Here is a 15,372-nt window from a genome sequence, read left to right as displayed (position 1 = left end):
GTCGACTAGCCCACGACACCTCAAAAGGGCTCGACAGTGACTCTGGCGTCCCAGAGTCACCCCCCTCCGTCCCCCACTCAACTCAGCCCAGCTTACTGACCTCTACTTCCCTCTTTCTGCTGAGACCTAACCACAATCTCACAATCTCTCCGCAACCCAACCATACGCGCCAACCTGTTTGACTAAGGCTGTCGAGCCCCACTGGTGCGTTAATATGCAGTTTCAGTGGCAACGGTTCCGTATGGCATACCACCTACCGCAAAACACAATATCTGCCCAACCACCCGTCATTCACGCAATATACACAGGAACGTAATGACTGTAAATACTATACAACCTATACAAATAATCCAACAGACTCTTCAAGTTTTCAAGAATTCTACGAAACCGTAGCATGGCGGCCTGTACACAGCCAGCTAGAATCTTTCCGTCTCAACCACAGCCAGTTGCTGCTCCTTTCTGCTGCTTCAGATAAGTTCTTTACTGTGCGACGCAACTCTTGGTCACTGAATCCGACGTCTCTGAGGAACCGGGTTGTAGAGTGTGCCACAAAACCTCGACAACCCACTTCCACTGGATAAACCTGGACTCTCCATCCTCGCTGTTCTGCTTCAGTGGCCAGATGAGCATACGTTAGTTTCTTCCTCTCATATGCCTCATCTACCGCATCCTCCCATGGCACTGTTAACTCTATCAGCTGAACAATGCGTGCTGATCCAGACCACAAAACAATATCTGGTCGTAGGTTAGTGGTGGCAATCTCAGGTGGAAAAATAAGCCGTTGATCAAGATCAGCCAGCATCTTCCAGTCCCTAGCAGCTTCCAGTTGTCCTGGGCGAGAATTGGTGTTAGCACCTTTTCTGGGTTTTTGCTCGCCTGGGCGGAGGAATATTGTCTTCTGCGTGTAATGTTTTGCTAGAACAGGTCGGCAACTTAATGGTCATACTACGCTTGCCTTCCAATGCTAAAGCCAAACATCGCAATACTTGGTCATGGCGCCAAGTAAACCGACCTTGGCTAAGAGCCACCTTACATCCTGTCAAAATGTGCCTTAATGTGGCAGGTGATGAACACAAAGGACAAGAGGGATCCTCTCCTACCCAGAGGTTTAGGTTCTGCGGTGATGGGAGAACATCATATGTTGACCTAATAAGGAAACTGATCCTACTCTCTTCCATTGACCAAAGGTCTTGCCAGCCCATTTTGCGTTGTTCCACACTCTCCCATCTCATCCACTCTCCCTGCTTGGCCTGGGAAATGGCCTTTATACATCTCATCCTCTCCTCCTGCTTTCGCACCTCGTTGACTACCAGCTTCCTCCTTTGAGCTGGGCCTGCCTTGTGCCATTTAGGAGGAGCTAAACTGAGCCCAAAACCCCCTCTTCCATGCTGTACCTGTCCCACGATATCCCCAATTTGAAGGTCAGCCTTGCCTCTACTACAGATTTCTTTGCTGACCACTTTCTACCAGTTTTTACCACAGGGGCTGCCTCCCTTACACATTTGTCGCGTGACTCTGCTAAAGTCATTTCCAGTCTGACCTTGGCACACTTAAACTCCTCGGTTAAAGTAGAGACTGGCAGCTGCAATACTCCTTTACTATAAAGTCCCACTCTGCTGAGGCAGCGTGGAACTCCCAACCATTTCCTGATGTATGAACTTATTAACGCTTCCAGCTTATCCACTGTTGTCAAAGAAACCTCGTACACAGTCAGTGGCCACAGCAACCTTGGCAGTAGACCAAACTGAAAGCACCAGAGTTTTAGTTTGCCTGGTAGAGCACAGCTGTTTATGCTCTTCAACCCTTCCACTGCTTGTCGTCTAACTTCTCCCACTCGAACTGTGTCCTTTAGATCCCCATCGTACCATCTCCCTAGACTCTTCACTGGCTTCTGAGAAACTGTTGGTATTGCCTCACCATTAATGAAGAATGTTTTATCTACTACCTTGCCTTTAACTATTGAGATGCTCCTTGATTTAGAGGGCTTAAATTGCATTCGTGCCCATTCAATATTATCTGTTAACTTCCCCAATAACCGATTAGTGCAGGCTACCGTTGTAGTCATGGTTGTCATGTCATCCATGTATGCTCTGATTGGTGGAAGTCGCATCCCAGAAGCCAAGCGCTCTCCTCCTACTACCCATTTTGATGCCCTAATGATTACTTCCATTGCCATGGTAAAAGCCAGTGGAGAAATTGTGCATCCTGCCATTATTCCAACCTCTAAGCATTGCCATGTAGTGCTGAATTCTGGAGTTGAGAAACTAAATTGCAAATCTCCAAAATAGGCTTTCACTAAATTTGTTATCGACATCGGTACCCTGAAAAAATCAAATGATGCCCAAAGAAGCTCATGTGGCACTGAACCATATGCATTAGCCAAATCCAGGAATGTCACGTGGAGCTCCTTCCTCTCCTTTTTAGCTGATTGAATTCGTTGCCAGATAACACTGATGTGTTCTAAGCATCCTGAGAATCCTGGAATGCCTGCTTTTTGAACTGAAGTGTCAATGAAGCCATTCTTTAATAGGTAGGTTGACAATCTCTGAGCAATAATGCTGAAGAAAATCTTGCCTTCGACGTTTAATAGTGAAATAGGGCGAAACTGACTGATGCTTGTAGCATCTTTTTCTTTGGGTATAAAGACTCCCCCTGCTCTGCGCCATGCTCTAGGTACAACCTGCTTTTCCCAAGCCACTTTTATCAATTTCCACAGAATTCGTAGAACTCCTGAAGCACTCTTGTACACTCTGTACGGAACTCCATTAGGCCCTGGAGATGATGAAGCCCTTGCCTTTCTCACAACCTGCTCTATCTCTTTCCACTTAGGTGCACAGACCTCCATTTGGTATTCTGGTGGATTGACAGGTGGGATGTCTGACGGAATTGACATAGGCTCATGCCTTTTTGCATTCCTCCAAATATCTCTCTAGCTCAACCCTAGATGCTTTTAAAGTGCCATTCTTCTCACTGGTGAATAACTTCTTTACGAATTTGAATGGATCTTTATAGAAATTAGCCCTTGCACGCTCCTTCTTTTTGTAGCGTTTCCGTAGGCGCTCTGCTCTGCGTAATGTTGCAAGCTTATCTTTTATGGCCCTTTGTAAGAGATTGAGTCCCTCCTTCTGACTTTGTTCCGCTCTTTTCCATTGCTTCCTCAGCTGTCTCCTTTCTCTAACTAACCCTTCAATTTTCTGCTGCCGTCTAGACAATCCAGGAGTAGTTTGTACTTTTTCCTTCCTTTTTTCCACACCAAACCTCTCACTTCCATATGCGTAAATGACGTCCCCAAATTTATCCAGTTTCTTTTCAACTGTACCAGTTAATCTTTCCAATGCAAAGCATAGATCTGTGTTTACCGTGTCCCATGCAGTTTTCTCACAAGCTCTTGGCCATCTAACTCCAGGCCTATGCCCGTTGAGGTTCTTTTCTCTCTTATGCTGGTTAGTCTGACCGGGTTCACAAGAATCAATGTGTTCATCACTAACTGTGCAAACCCTCCTCTCCTCTATGACAGGGGTGCTGATATCCTGCGAACTGTGGTTTGCTTCCTGTCGCTGGATTTCATTCGACTGACTTGACTGACTTCGTAAGAAGTACTGATCAATGCGAGGCCCTTGTCCCTTCTCCCTCAAGCATTTCATTTTCCCTTGATGAATCTTCAAACCCCTGACCGTTGTCGCCTTGCTCCAGCCACAGACACAAGCTTGGAGTTCAATGGCTTTGCTAACTGCAGAACCTGAACTAGTCTTTTGTGAAGTACTCTCCATACTCATATCCGTTTCCATTCCAAAGTCGTTAACCATGTTGTCCACCATTGAGTCATCTTCCGCCCCTGCTCTCGCAGACTCTAGGGGTATTTTCCTCTTTAATTTTTCAGAAGCCTTGGGCGGGTGTCTCCAGCATCCTGTAAACACAGAGCTGGATACTGCCGACAAGGATAGCTAACCCTTACCAGCCCCATTGGGGTCTCTTTCCTCCTGTCAGCTGTCTCTCCAGGCTGTCACAAGGTCTTTCCCTTGTTGCCAGCAGCACTATTCACCGCAGTCACTGGACATATCCAGATAATGTAATGATAAAAATTAAACTTTCATATATTTTAGATTAATTGCACACCAAACTGAAATATTTCAGGTCTTTTTTTTTTGTTTTAATGCTGATGATTTTGGCATACAGCTCATGAAAACCCAAAATTCCTATCTCAAAAAATTACCATATCATGAAAAACGTCTCTAAACGAGCTATTAACCTAATCATCTGAATCAACTAATTAACTCTAAACACCTGCAAAAGATTCCTGAGGCTTTTAAAAACTCCCAGCCTGTTTCATTACTCAAAACCGCAATCATGGGTAAGACTGCCGACCTGACTGCTGTCCAGAAGGCCATCATTGACACCCTCAAGCAAGAGGGTAAGACACAGAAAGAAATTTCTGAACAAATAGGCTGTTCCCAGAGTGCTGTATCAAGGCACCTCAGTGGGAAGTCTGTGGGAAGGAAAAAGTGTGGCAAAAAACGCTGCACAACGAGAAGAGGTGACCGGACCCTGAGGAAGATTGTGGAGAAGGACCGATTCCAGACCTTGGGGGACCTGCGGAAGCAGTGGACTGAGTCTGGAGTAGAAACATCCAGAGCCACCGTGCACAGGCGTGTGCAGGAAATGGGCTACAGGTGCCGCATTCCCCAGGTCAAGCCACTTTTGAACCAGAAACAGCGACAGAAGCGCCTGACCTGGGCTACAGAGAAGCAGCACTGGACTGTTGCTCAGTGGTCCAAAGTACTTTTTTCGGATGAAAGCAAATTTTGCATGTCATTCGGAAATCAAGGTGCCAGAGTCTGGAGGAAGACTGGGGAGAAGGAAATGCCAAAATGCCTGAAGTCCAGTGTCAAGTACCCACAGTCAGTGATGGTCTGGGGTGCCATGTCAGCTGCTGGTGTTGGTCCACTGTGTTTTATCAAGGGCAGGGTCAATGCAGCTAGCTATCAGGAGATTTTGGAGCACTTCATGCTTCCATCTGCTGAAAAGCTTTATGGAGATGAAGATTTCATTTTTCAGCACGACCTGGCACCTGCTCACAGTGTCAAAACCACTGGTAAATGGTTTACTGACCATGGTATTACTGTGCTCAATTGGCCTGCCAACTCTCCTGACCTGAACCCCATAGAGAATCTGTGGGATATTGTGAAGAGAAAGTTGAGAGACGCAAGACCCAACACTCTGGATGAGCTTAAGGCCGCTATCGAAGCATCCTGGGCCTCCATAACACCTCAGCAGTGCCACAGGCTGATTGCCTCCATGCCACGCTGCATTGAAGCAGTCATTTCTGCAAAAGGATTCCCGACCAAGTATTGAGTGCATAACTGAACATAATTATTTGAAGGTTGACTTTTTTTTGTATTAAAAACACTTATTTTATTGGTCGGATGAAATATGCTAATTTTTTGAGATTTAATGGAATTTTGGGTTTTCATGAGCTGTATGCCAAAATCATCAGTATTAAAACAATAAAAGACCTGAGATATTTCAGTTGATGTGCAATGAATCTAAAATATATGAAAGTTTAATTTGTATCATTACATTATGGAAAATAATGAACTTTATCACAATATGCTAATTTTTTGAGAAGGACCTGTATGGAAAAAGTACAGAGTCTTAAAGTGTAAAGTTTGGCCTCTGAGTAAGACTGAAACTGCTGCGGTCGGTTTTCTTCAGTAATGTGGTTTGATCTGTTTATGGACAAACATCTTAGGTGAGATTCAGAGCTGGTGTGTTTAGTTTGTAGGTGAAGAGCTTCTTCCTGTCATGCTTTTTAATCTACACAAACATGTTGAGAAACTGAGGGAGAAAAGCAATAAATACACAATGATCATAAAACACTGCCATTCAATAGTTAAGCTTGTTAAAGTTATTATTTTTTGGTTTTAGAAATGGATACTTTTGTCATCTTAGAAAAAAAAAAAAAAAAAAAAAAAACATTCTCAGACTGGATCTTTGAACATCACAAACGTCTCGGTTACGTATGTAACCCTAGTTCCCTGATAGGGAACGAGACGCTGCGTCAAACGCTGCGGGAACGCCCCTGCGTTGTGCGTCATGAAGCACGTATGGAATCAGCCCAATGGAGAGATGAAACGTCATAGGCGGGTGACGTCATCGACCAGGAAACTATAAAGCACCCCAAAAACACAAGCGCATTAGCTTCTGATAGGCTTGAAGGAAGCGCTAACGGGAGTGCCGGGAGTATGGCGGAGCGACGCAGCGTCTCGTTCCCTATCAGGGAACTAGGGTTACATACGTAACCGAGACGTTCCCTTTCAAGGGAACTTCGAGCTGCGTCAAACGCTGCGGGAACGCGAATACCCACGTCGCCATAGGACCAAATGACCGTCATGTGAGACTAGCGCACAGAGGACGAGAGCACCTGTGCCCCAGGGGTAGAGCTTAAGTCTAGGTCATAGAACTTAATAAAAGTATGCGGTGAAGACCATCCAGCCGCATCACAAACATCACTCAGGGAAACCCCCGACAAAAGAGCTTTAGAAGCAGCCATACTCCTGGTAGAGTGAGCTCGGACAACCAAAGGTGAAGGCTGGCCAGCCGACTCATAAGCAAGTGAGATAGCCTCAACCACCCACTTGCTCATTCTCTGTTTAGACGCCGGACACCCTTTCCTGGGTGGCCCGAAACATACAAAAAGTTGTTCTGATTTCCTCCACAGGGCAGCTCTGTGGACATAAGCGTCTAATGCCCTAACAGGGCAGAGTGAATTAAGTTTCTCCTGGTCCGATGACATAAATGGAGGAGGACAGAAAGCCTGCAGAACCGTAGGTCTAACAATATTAGTAGGAACCTTAGGAACGTAACCTGGTCTAGGATGCAGAAAAGCTTTAACCATGCCAGGTGCAAATTCCAGGCACGAGGGTGAAACCGACAGAGCCTGCAAATCTCCGATTCTTTTTAGTGAAGAGATAGCAAGCAAAAAGATAGTCTTAAAAGTGAGAAACTTCTCGGGAACTTCTTCGATAGGTTCAAAAGGAGCTAGGGAAAGACCTTCTAATACAATGGCCAGATCCCAAGTCGGCACCCTCGTACGAACTGCTGGCCTCAGCCTCAAAGTGCCACGGAGGAAACGAGTTATAAGCGGGTGTCTCCCAAGAGAAACTCCACTGAAAGGGACGTGGTAAGCAGCTAGTGCCGCCACATACACCTTTAGTGTGGAGGGGGATAACCCTGTGGAGAAGCGCTCCTGCAGGAATTCCAGCACTGCACCCACTGGGCAGTTAACTGGGTCCTGCAGGTGTTCTCCACACCAAGAAGTGAAAAGTTTCCACTTCAAGGCATAAAGCTTCCTCGTGGATGGAGCTCTGGAGTTAAGAATGGTCTCAACAACCTCGGTTGAGAGACCGGAGTCTATGAGCTGGGCCCCCTCAGAGGCCAAGCCCACAGTTTCCACAATTCTGGGCGGGGGTGAAGTATCGTGCCCCCCGCCTGGGAGAGTAGATCCCTCCTGACCGGGAGCTCCAAAGGAGAACCGTCCAGGAGAGAAATCAGGTCCGCAAACCATACTCGGGCCGGCCAGAACGGGGCTACTAGTAGTAGACCGACCCCGTCCCGGCGGACCCTCTCCAGAACTCCTGGTAACAGAGCAATCGGGGGAAAGGCGTACAGACGTGACCTCGGCCACGGCTGCACCATAGCATCCAACCCCAGGGGGGCTGGAAGAGTGATGGAGAACCACCGATGACAATGAGTGGTCTCCTTGGAAGCGAATAGGTCCACCTCGGCGCGACCGAAACTCAACCAAAGGAGCTCCACCACCTCGGGGTGGAGTCTCCATTCCCCTGGCCTCGGCCCCTGCCTCGACAGGGAGTCTGCTACCACATTCAAATACCCAGGGAGATACATTGCTCTCAGAGATAGTAGCTTCCCTTGGGACCACAGGAGGATCTGACGGGCCAACTTGTAAAGCCGGCGAGACCGCAGGCCCCCCTGATGATTTATATAAGAGACCACCGACGTGTTGTCTGATTGAACTAACACATGATGGCCTCTCAGGTCTGTTAGGAAGTGTTTCAGAGCCTGAAACACAGCCAACATCTCTAGACAATTTATGTGCCACGAAAGATGATGATCCTGCCACAGACCTTGGGCTGGGCGACCACTCATGACCGCCCCCCACCCTGTGAGGGAAGCATCCGTCGTTAGCGTTATGCGACGACAAAGAGCCCCCAGCACAGGACCTTTGGATAGGAACCAAGTTTCTCTCCACATGACCAGAGCACGAAGGCAGCGCCGCGTGACTTTGAACGTGCGGAGCGGATTTCCCCTCGGGGAGAATCCCTTGGTCCTGAGCCACCACTGTAGCGGTCTCATGTACAACAGGCCGCAAGGTATAACGTTGGACGCTGCTGCCATCAGACCCAACAGTCTCTGAAACTGCTTGACAGTGAGTAGCTGGCCTAGCTTCACTTGTTTCACAGCTGAGAGAATCGAAGCGATGCGGGTCGGAGAGAGTCGCGCCCGCATCGATACCGAATCCCAAACGACACCCAGAAAAGTGGTCTTCTGGGAAGGAGATAATACACTTTTCTTTGCGTTCAGCCTCAACCCCAACTTTCTGATATGAGCGAGGACGACATCTCGATGCCGAACCGCCCTCTGCTCGGTCTGAGCTAAAATCAACCAATCGTCGATGTAATTGAGAATACGAATGCCCTGAAGCCTCAGAGGCACTAGTGCTGCATCCATGCATTTCGTGAAAGTGCGGGGAGATAAAGCTAGGCCAAACGGAAGAACCCTGTACTGGTACGCCTCGCCCCCGAAGGCGAACCTCAGGAACTTCCTGTGTTGTGGAAGGATGGACACATGGAAGTATGCGTCCTTCAGATCTATCGTGACAAACCAGTCCTCGGACCTGATTTGAGACACGATCTGCTTGATAGTGAGCATCTTGAATTTTAGCTTCCCTACCGAGCGATTCAATATGCGCAGGTCTAAAATTGGACGCAACCCCCCATCCTTCTTTGGAACGATGAAATATCGGCTGTAATAACCTGACTCCAAACTGGGAGGAGGAACCCGTTCTATAGCCTCTTTTTGAAGGAGCGTTTTCACCTCTTGTTCCAATACCAGAGCCTGCTCGGGGCCCACCACTGTGTGCAGAACCCCTCTGAATTTTGGTGGACGACACCTGAACTGGATAGCATAACCCTTTTCTACTGTCTGCAGGACCCAATGAGATATTTTTGGAAGGCTTTTCCACTCTGCCAGAAATTCTACTAAGGGTACCAACCTCTCGAGACTGGCCTCTGGTGTAACTTGAGCAGCAGACGCAGCGCCCTGTAACGGCGCACCGGCAGGGAACAACTGGTCTGACCGCTCTGAGACCCTCCTCAGAGGGAGCGAGCGTCCCTCGGGAAAGCGCTCGCTGGGATCGTCTGTGCCCCGGCATAAAGGCGGGGTTGGCAGAACGAGCCCCTGAGGGCACCGAGGAGGAATGGGCACCGTAAAAAGAGGTGAACACCTTTCCGCCTCGGTGGGGACCACCCTCAGCATCCTGAACGCCCAGCAGCCCCAGGGACATGAACTTTAAGGGGAAGAAACTTTTTAAAAGCTGCAGTTTGTTTCTTTTCTTCTTGGAATTTATCGATAACTGAATTCACAGCATCACCAAACAACCCCATGGGAGAAAGAGGAGCATCTAAAAGAAAAGCTTTTTCTCTCTCTTTAATATTAGTCTGATTTAACCACAAATGTCTTTCTGCGGCCACCAGAGCTGCCATAGAACGACCCATTAATTTGGCCGATTCTCTGGTGGCACGCAGGGATAAATCAGCAGCCTGACGCAGTTCGCGAACTACGTCAGTACTGACCTCCTCACTCTCACTCATGTCCCTTAGCAGATCAGCCTGGTATGCCTGCAAGATTGACATAGTATGCAGACATGACGCAGCCTGACCTGCTGCCGAATATGCTTTACCCACCAAAGCCGAAGTGTTTCTTAAAGGCTTGGTGGGTAATGCCGGTGCCTTAAAAGATGATGCTGCTTCGGGGGAGAGATGGCTCGCAAGCGTCTCTTCCACACGAGGCAACGCACCATAACCATGAGCCTTGGCTCCCATAATATTAGCGTATGTTGAAGTCTGGGGACTAAACACTCTATATGACACCGGTTTTCTCCATGATTTCGACACCTCGGTGTGGAGATCATGGAAAAACGGCAGGCACCGGCGTGGAGGCTGCACACGTGACGGCAAAAATCTCTCATCCAACTTTGATTTAGAAACAGACTCCTGTCTAGTCACTGGCCATTCAATATTAAGTTTTTCAACAGCTCTTGTTAACACCTCCATAAGCTCATCACTCTCAGGAGTGTGGGGTGGCGAATCCTCCACATCTCCCTCAACACTAACAACATCAAGTTCCTCAGAACTGGATAGCATTGGTGCCTCAGCCCGAGCGGAAGAAACCGCAGCGCGTGCTTCCGAACCCGGGACTGAGGCACTGGATCTCACAGGTGAAGGGAGAGATAAGGCAGAGCCCGTCTCAAACCCCGCTGTGAGATCCATCTGCGATCCCCACGATAAGCGCCGCCGCTCTGCCTCGGCAGAAGCGGGACCCGAACCGCGGGGAGCGCGCACCGAACCGCTCTCCTCAAAGAGCGACCGGCGGGAGCGGAGCGTCCTTAACGGCAAACGCTCGCAATGCTCACAGTCTGCTCCCTCGAGAGCAAACTGGGCATGCTGAACTCCCAAACAAACAACACAAAGATCATGTGTATCCCCGCTCGTTAAATAACGCGAGCAGGGAGGAACACACTTTCTAAACTGCTGTTCGTCCGCCATAATCTCTCAATATATATATATATAGGGATAAATTGTTTGTGTGGTGCAGGGTATGTAAGACAGACAATATCACACAGGGACAGATTCACATGTAGCGCGACTGAAAGCACAGAAGCTAATGCGCTTGTGTTTTTGGGGTGCTTTATAGTTTCCTGGTCGATGACGTCACCCGCCTATGACGTTTCATCTCTCCATTGGGCTGATTCCATACGTGCTTCATGACGCACAACGCAGGGGCGTTCCCGCAGCGTTTGACGCAGCTCGAAGTTCCCTTGAAAGGGAACACCAGAATCAGACCCTGGAGAATATCAACTACAGATCAACAGCAGAATTTTAAAGAGCTTCAGTGTTTCTGTCATTAGTAAGTGTAATTTAGTCATTCACTGCATTTAAGGAATGTTAAAATAGACTTTAATATTCTGAAATCAATGCTGTCTTTGCTGAAATTGGCTTTGAAACTATTTTCAGTCTAAAATTGCTACCAAATTTCACTAATAATTACATTAGCACAATAGGTGAGTAACATATTGAATTAATGTGAATTTTGAAATTTAGAAATAATTAAATATTTTCACTATTTTCATAAAAAATACTTTGAATAATCATGATTACACTGTAGAGCCCAAGCCCTGACTTACAGCCCAAACTATCTACTGTTGGAAGCACATCCTGATTGGTCACACATATCATCACTATAATAGTGTTTCCTGTTGAGCTCACAGTGATGATGCTGTTCTTCAAAAACACACCAGATGGAGCCATTAATCAGTTCAACCAATATCATACAACTGATGATCAATGCAGAAAAGTGTAATTATCAAAGGATTCACCTTTTGACCTTTACTCAAGCCAACTAGCTGTTCAACTCAGATATTTATTTAATACACTTATATTAAATGGTTCGAGCTGATTCCTAGCTATGATAAGATGATGCTCTGGTATGCATAAGGCTTGCACACTGTATATTATCATCAATTGTGTACATCCCAGATGCACTATTTTCACTTGCTGAAGAATAAATGGGTTAAAAAAACCCCACAGATGCACATTGAAGGATGGACCCAAGTTATAGAGAGCAGAAGACATGAGGTGGGCTCTTTTGACAGATAAACAAGCAAGAGATCACCCTATTGTTCCAGAAGCAAAGTCTTATTTTGGACACAAGATGGAGCTCTGCAACGGGAAGCACAGTTTAACCCCTGCTGTTAAATTTAACCACCATAGTCACTGAGGGGGACAAGTCCCCCCAATAATTAGAAATGGACAAATTGTCCCCCCAATATTCTAAATTATTGCACTCTAGTGCTCCTTATGTGGTTATGATTTGAAAAAGTTTTAAAAGTAACATTTTTAGTCTGGCCTGCCTCAGCGGTCTTACAGCGCTCATCAATGTTAAAATGTTTGAGATGTCCAATCAAATCAAAGTAGGCGGGGTTTACTGTTTACAGAAGCAGAGCATGAATTTCCATCAGTTTAAAGGAATACTTCACCCAAAAAAATTAATTATTATTCCATAATTTAATCACCCTCAAACCATCCTTTCTTCTTTTAGCTAAACACAGAGTTATATTAAAAAATATCATGGCTCTTTCCAGCTCTAGAAGAATCAGAATCAGAATCAGAATCAGAAAGAGCTTTATTGCCATAATGGCATTGAATAGTGCCAGAGTTTTGAAGCACCAAAAACCGCATCCATCCATCATAAAAGTAATTTATATGACACCAGGGGGTTTATAAAAGCCTTCTGAAGGGAAGCTTTGTTTTTGTAAGAAAAAATATCCGACCATATTTAAAACTGTATAAAGTATAATCATTGGTTTCTGGCAAAAGGGTGACCTTTGACCTGATGTATGACTTGCAAGTGAGAAAATGTTGTTGAAAACAGTGCATGATCATAATATCACAAAAAGACATTGACAAAGACAGGATATGAGCTTAATTAAAAAAAAAAATAAAGATAGGGTGTGATATTTCAGTGAAATGATCACATTGCTGGATCTGGTGCTGAGAGAAATACTGAATCATCTTCTCATGCTGACAGACACATACTTCACGTGACTCTCCTCTTCAGCTTTCTGTAAAAAAAAAAAAATATCACACAAGATATAATAAGATATTTCAAATGAGAATAGCACAGGCTTAACTGTTATAACCATAATGCAGCTGAATAGAAAGTGTCTGTTACTCTCTTATGTGATGATTATTATAGAGACAGAAACACAATCACACACTGATCACCATCTGACTCACTGTTGAAATGAGACAAACACACACAACAGAAACTAGCTGTTCAACTCAGTCCACACTCAACCCAGTGTGTAATTGACTGTCACTTTAAAAGCTTATTATTTAATATACTTATATTAGATGGTGGAGCGGATTCCTGGTTATGATAGGCTACCTACTAGATAATGCTGTATGCATACGGCTTGTAGTATGCATACTATATATATATGTATCATCCATTGTCTATACATCTCACCATTTTCACTTACTGGATGATAAACAGATGAAAAAGATCCCACAGACTTGCATTGAAGGAGGGACCTGAGCCATATCTGGAGACTAGAAGAGGTCAACTCGTTGGACAGATAAACAAACAGAAAGAACCCTCGTATTATTGTTCCAGATGTGAAGTCTTATTTTGAACACTAGATGGCACTCTATACAGAGGCTGTTAGATTTAGCAACACTTGTGTAGCAGCCTACAGGCTTGTTCCACTTCATGCAGCTCTGCGCAGACCGATCGGCGGCTGACTTGAAGAAGTGCATGCCGGTTAGAAATTTTGTCCAACTTGATTCAGCGCCGACGCCACATGACTGTGAGAGTACAGCGAGAGTGATTCGAGAGTAGCCAGAGAACTTAGCCAGCACAGCTTCTCAAGAACCATAGATATATACACTAGATGTCGTCTTAGGGTTCTAAGCATGCGTCAAAACCTCCGCCATCTTGGAACAGGGGTCTTGTCATAGGAAGTAGCTAGGTAACACTGCTATCTCCGCCTGTACTTCAAATTCATGGATGATGCCGGACTTTTGTGCTGCGTATGGATGTTCACACGAACAAAATCTAAAATCCAGACAGCAAGGGATTACATTTCACAAGTGAGAATGTGTTTTATGATATTGAATGTTACGAAATTATATTTCTGGTTACGTTGGTTTGTTTCAGTCCTTGGTTAACGACCGCAGCAAATCAATGCTAGTTAGCTAGCTAGTTACCCATTAGTTTTTGACAGTTAGGAATACCGACAATGAACAGAATGCATTTATATCAGTGGTCTCAAACTCAATTCCTGGAGGGCCACAGCTCTGCACAGTTTAGCTCCAACCAGCTCAAACTCACACCTGCAAGGAAGTTTCTAGCAATCCTGAAGACCTTGATTAGCTGGATCAGGTGTGTTTGATTAGGGTTGGAGCAAAACTGTGCAGAGCTCTGGCCCTCCTGGAATTGAGTTTGAGACCACTGATTTATATCAATGTAATATGATCGTAAGATGTTGGAAATGTGGAAAGTTGTTTTGGTAGTTTCTCCGACTGGCACTGTGTGGCCGAGTTCAGTCTCCGTCTATTTCCAGCTAGCATGCTACGCTAACTTCAGTCAGCGTTCTTGGCTAACGGAGATGAGTCTTAAGTTAAAACGTCCACCTGAACAAGTTTATCCAAACATACTGGTTCTGGCTGTTTACCCTGATTGTATCTGATGTAGCTACGACGTGACGGAAAAACCCCCCCAGGAAAAAACAGAAACGGTTTACAACCACAAAGAACCGGGAACAAACCTTTTCAGCCAGGCCCTTTACTCTGCTCTCACTAGAAAAAAACTAGAAAATCGCATTCATGACGATTTATGGGGATTTTATTTCCGTTAGACCTTTTCCTACATTGACTCTGATGCATTAAAGAGGAGGGGCTCCCCTGTTCCATGATGGTGGCTCTATTGAAACATTAGTTCCAATGAACTGCCGTAGCCAAGGTGACATCTAGTGTATCTATGCTCAAGAGCGGCTGCACAAGCCCTGACGACGACACAGCTGTTCCACGATTGGCTGGATTCACCGCATGACAACGATCATGTGTGTTTCGTGTTTATTCTCTCACCTTTAGTTCCACTAAAACTCACAAATCAGTTTTTTATAACAGTAAACACTCTTTTCATGTGGTAGCGATATTATATTGTCATGTTTATCAAAATAAAACTGATTAAAAAAACAGACTCCCAAATCACTTTTCTTAGAAGTAAAAAAAACAACACATTTCCCAATCATGGGCTTCAGACATGAATGATTCCTAAAATAATGTGTTGTTGAGGAGAAGTGCTATTATTTTAAGTGACCTTCTTAAGATTTTTTCACCTGAATGAAGATGATGAATCAGGTGAAAAGACCCTCAGATACACATTGAAGGTGAGAACCGAGACATCAAACCAGAAGATCACAGAGACTGAGAATAGCACAGAGATGTGGGCTCTTTGACTAGTAAACAACCAGATCAGATCTGATCAGAGCACCCTACCCTACTCAAATCC

At 45.6% G+C, this 15,372-nt stretch overlaps 1 long non-coding RNA gene across 1 annotated transcript; it reads right to left on the bottom strand.

Annotated features, from left to right (window-relative positions):
* Positions 1-12,796: 12,796 nt before the first annotated feature.
* Positions 12,797-13,622, bottom strand: LOC143735390 (uncharacterized). Its single transcript, XR_013203156.1, has 2 exons — positions 13,327-13,622; positions 12,797-12,919 (listed from the first exon to the last, which is right to left on the bottom strand). It is a non-coding gene; the product is annotated as an uncharacterized LOC143735390 (long non-coding RNA).
* Between the last annotated feature and the right edge of the window lie 1,750 nt (positions 13,623-15,372).

Source organism: Siphateles boraxobius, unplaced genomic scaffold, assembly GCF_051911475.1.
Source record: "Siphateles boraxobius isolate OS27281-9 unplaced genomic scaffold, OSU_SipBor_1 13, whole genome shotgun sequence".
Classification (NCBI taxonomy): Eukaryota; Metazoa; Chordata; class Actinopteri; order Cypriniformes; family Leuciscidae; genus Siphateles; species Siphateles boraxobius.
The sequence above is the reverse complement of the archived record's forward strand: the minus strand, read 5'-3'. Positions and strand labels throughout refer to the sequence as shown.